The sequence below is a fragment of the Eriocheir sinensis genome, chromosome 6, assembly GCF_024679095.1.
Source record: "Eriocheir sinensis breed Jianghai 21 chromosome 6, ASM2467909v1, whole genome shotgun sequence".
NCBI lineage: Eukaryota > Metazoa > Arthropoda > Malacostraca > Decapoda > Varunidae > Eriocheir > Eriocheir sinensis.
This window is the reverse complement of record NC_066514.1, coordinates 1,125,959-1,130,896: the sequence shown is the minus strand read 5'-3', so window position 1 is coordinate 1,130,896 and position 4,938 is coordinate 1,125,959.

Sequence of the window (4,938 nt, the reverse complement as noted above, 5' to 3'; positions counted from 1 at the left end):
TTTATAGTGGCGCCATCTTGCATTGGCTCATGCTGCCCTCCCGGAGCTCATCTTTAATCCTAGAATCTAGAGTCCGGGTTGATAGGTGGTCTTCTGGACAGCATGTGGGTAGTTTTAAGCCACTCGGCGGAGGCCGAAAAATCCCAGCTTGGTGGCACCGGGCGGGGATTGAACTCGCGTCCTCCTGAACGCGGCGCCGTCACTCTGTCGACTCAGCCACCGCCTCCCCTAACGTGCTGGACTAGCTGGTAATCGTTCACCAGTACCCTCTCCCAGGGATCTTTCAAGCTATATGCCGATCTGTTGAGCCCCACACCACACCCCCCATCCTCCTCGCCTACGGGTGGACAGCAACCGCTCCTTATCAGCAGGAAAAAACACTTTCGACCTGAGTGATGCCCGAGCCTCAGCCTGCCTGTGTGTGTGTGTGTGTGTGTGTGTGTGTGTGTGTGTGTGTGTGTGTAGGGGCACCGCCAGGGATTTTGGGCCCCTTGAAAAGAATCTTTGCAGGGCCTCCAACACAGCGGCAAAAATTCCTGTTCTGGGTTCCTGTCATTCATGGGCCCCTGGAATCCTTCTCATTTTCCCCCCTTATCGGCGCCCCTGTGTGTGTGTGTGTGTGTGTGTGTGTGGACGGACAAGTTTTAATTTTTTTTTTACAGCAGAGGAGACAGTGCAAGGGCGTAAAATAAAAAAAAAGAAAACACTAATGAAAAAAAAAGCCGCTACTTACTGCTCCTAAATAGATACATTGATTAAGCACCTTTCTCCCCAGGGAAAGTGGACAGGTGCTTATCATGATAATTATTACTTTGTTAACTGGAACCAGTCCATCTCATGCCCAGTCTCTTTATTTATTTTTCGTTGTCTGGGTTTGCACTAACTGTCATATATATGTGTGAGACAAAATTAGTTTTTCCCTCACTTTTATCTTTCCGGCAGGTGCTGCTGAGCTGTGTGTGCTCCTCTGCTCTCTCGGCCCCGACAACCCCGGACGTGTACACGGCACTGAGCGTGAGTCATCAACAAACGAATCGAAAAAGCCTCAGCATAGTTGACAAACTTATTGACGGAGTGGTGGGAAACATACCGTCAATTCTTCCGTTCTTCGATACTCTAAGGCTCCTGAATGATGACAATTTGGATTTTAATCAAGGCAAAGCTGTTGCAGTGGAGTTTCTCGATATTCTTGGTAGATTATTTACCATTATGGAAAAAACGGATAATAGGGAAAGATCTCCAGTGGACCCCAATGATTTCCAACGAATGCTGGGATTAATTTCAGGCATTTTGGAAGTTGTGCAAAAAACGAATTCCAACAAGCTTTCCATCAGCAGGGACGCCTCCATAAATGATTCTTCTGCTCTGACTGCTGTGCCTTCAACGCGAGCAGATAAAGCTTCGTTTTCACCAAAGTTAACATTAAACCCACCGGTCGCAAGTCCAGTAAATGACCAGGTACCTCTCAAGCTAGTGGACGTCGTTCCACTCTCAGGCACTGTGCACCTGCCCCAAGCTGAGGAGTCACAAATTCAGACTCGTGCTGGGCCTCTCGTCCTTGAGGAAGCTCCTACAACAAAAGTCGATGCGCCCCTGACTCCAGTGGAGGCTCCTGCGGTCCCAGCAACCACGATGTCAAAGGTTATAGCTCCGTCCCCGTCTCCAGCATCAGGTAACATGCAACATCACCAGTGGGACGACTTTGGGCATAAGGCTCCCATCTCACCATGGCAACAGTACGGTACAAACAGGTATGTTGTGAGACTCAGTGAGTAAACCCGCAGTCGTGCTGTGCAGGGACAGACTCCGCGTTGTTCTGCTCTATATAGAAAAGGTAATTGTAAGAATTTATACATTGACAAACTAATAGCGTCTTCCATTCAGCGTAAGCCGTTTCTGGGTTGTGATCTGTAGAGTCCCTTATAGAGTCCCGACAACCTAAGATTTGGACGCCATTCTTGGCCTGTTTTAGCCGCGCTTTTCAAACGCGGCGAAAACCGGGCCAATAATGGCGGCCAAGTCTTATGGTGTCGGGAGTCTATCTATCACGAGACTCTACAGATCACGACCCAGAAACGGGTTACGCTAAATGGAAGACGCGGTAATTTACTTGGATAAATACTACTGAGTGAAGACCGACGGCTCGGTTGACCCAGACAGCGGAAGGACGGGCGCTGCTGCCATCACCGGCGGGACCGAACTGGGCGTGCGCACCCCCGACCACTGCTCCACCCTGCAGACCGAACTGGTGGCCATCCAGCTGGCCCTGGAGCACGCCCACCACCGTCAGGAGGCCACCGTGGTGCTGCACACTGACTCCAAGTCGGGACTACGGGCCCTCCAGCAGCCGCAGCCCAAAGACGACGTGGGCCTCGTCACCGCCATCCTGGGCAGCCTCCAGAGCCTCGCCGCGCAGGGGCGGCGGGTGAGGCTCAACTGGATTCCAAGTCACGTGGGGGTGCTGGGCAACGAGGCTGCCGACGCGGCCGCCAAGAGAGCTGCGGCGAGTCCCCAGGTGACTAAGCACGTGCCCCCCAGCCTGCGGCAGGTGAAGACTCGAGCCAGGCGCGCCGCAATCCAGGCGACCCGCCACACACACCAGCAGCTGGAGGCCAGAAAGAGGCAGGCGGCATGGTTTGCTGCCGCCACCGACTACCAGCCGCTCGACGCCTCCCAGCAGCAGCCCAGGGCGGACGGCGTGCTGCTGCAGCGCGTCAGGCTGGGTTTCTGCGCCAGGGAGGAGCTGTACGACGGCTTCCAGGGGCAGGAGTGCGACCACTGCGGGAGAAACAGCCGCCACCCTCTGCTGCACTACCTCCTGTCCTGCCCGGCCACCGCCGCCCTCAGAACACAGTCGCCAGCACTCGCCCAGCCTGCAGGCGGCGTCCTCCTTAGCAGACGCGAGGCCAGGGCGGCCCATCTCGTCCGCCACACGCCCAGGGAGGTGATGCTGCGGGTGCTCAGGGCGGCACCCCCGCCCCGCTGACCTGACCTGCCCGCAACACACTCACCACCACAGGAAGAAGTCTGTGAGCAGCACAGCGCCCACACCGACACTCTGATTCCCTCACCGGCGGGCTGGTGCCCGCTTTGCATATGATATTGTATATGTTTCTTTTTTTTTTTTCTTTTTATCATGTAATGTATGCAATTTATGTGCAATAAACCATTAACTAACTTTTGTCAATAAATAACCCTGACGGATATTGCCTTTCTCTATCCATGAATCAATTAGCGCTCAGAACACTCACTATCGCCAACAAGTTGAACTGGGTGTACTAACTAAGCTTGACATGATACGAACTTCCACAGCATCATCCTTTGGGATTATTATAGATTTAACTTCAAGGTGGTGAGTCGAATGACATCAAACTTATGAACATGTTGACTACCCCAACAATATTTCCTTGGCCTAGCCGTCCCGGTGAAACTTTTGCGATTTCCTTAGTTGTCTCGAAAGCTTTTGAATGAGTTTACCACAAATCTTTGCTTTTTAAACTTCCCTCCTACGAATTATATCCTTATCTCTGTACTTTATATCAAACTTATCGTTAATTAAACTTAAAGCCAGTGGTGCTTCTCAGGGCTCTGTTCTATCTAACACTCTTTTTATTTTTCATTAAAGATTTCTCCCAAACAAACTTCTGTCTATTCCTATGCCGATGACTCTACTCTGTATTAACCCGTCCACTACGATTGGTACAGATTTGGCCTTCACTGGTAGCTTGGTAACATGTAGTCCCAGGTCTTTCTCTGCCTCTGTGGTAGATAGTAGAGTGTTTCCCATGTGGTATTGGTATGCTGAATATACTCTCCCAAGGTGCAGGACTTTACATTTTTCTTCATTGAATTGTAGCAGACACTTTTTATTCAGTTCCTGTAGCTTGATGTCTTTTGGTAGGAAATCCGCAGTCAAGGGGTTAAGGTAAGGGTAAAGTCGGGTGCAATCACGATAGCTGCGCGTGGTTGCGGTGCTCATCTCCGAACCGTTGGGCCATTGAACCTGATTCCCGGGTGGAGTGGAAACATTTGGGCGGCTTTTCTGATACCCTACGCCCCTGTCCACCCAGCAGTGAATGGGTACCAGGTATTAATCGGGGGTTGTGTCCCGTCACCTGGGGTCTGCTCCCTTCTCTTATAATTCCTTCCCCTTCTGTCTCTCTTCGGCATGTGACCACAGATGTTGCGCCGACTAAACGAAACTTTTTTTCCCATTGAGCTTAAGGTAAGTAGGAACCAATTACCCCGGGACACGGGCCAATGTGATATCCGGGATTGCCACAGTTTACCGTCCCCGGGTATCTCCAGGTATCCATTAATCGACCAGTCCGAAAAGGGTGAGATGCACGCCGACTGCCCGGGGTGGGATTCGAAACCGGGCCCGCGGAGTCGTAGTCAGGCACGCCGACCACTTTTCCAATGAGGCGCCTATGAATTGCTCAACATCAATTACCAAAAGCTTTCCCAGCTAAAATTAGATGACTCAAGACCTTGCTATCATATCTGTATGGGGCAGATGGAACTTAAGGGGCTATTACACTGGGCAAATTTTCCGTGGATCTTCAGTCAAACCACGATTTCCGCTAGCGTGGTTCTCATTTGTTTCATGTTATTGCTGCTGGTGATGATGGTGAGTAATACCGTTGTCCTTCGGTGAGATCTACTATAGCTTTGGAAGATCGTGGACACGTCAGAAAACCACGGAAATATGAGAACCACGCCAGCGGTAATCGTGGTTTGACTGAAGATCCACGGAAATTTGCCCAGTGTAATAGCCCCTTAAGTGTCCTTCAGTGCCTCAAAAATCAATTTCTCCACTTGAAAACTCTGCATGATCTATCCCCTACTCTTCGATAACACTCGGCTGTCCCCTTCTACACTAAAAACACTTGGTCTGGCGTTACTTCAAAATCGCAACTGTAAACTTAGGCTGGTATT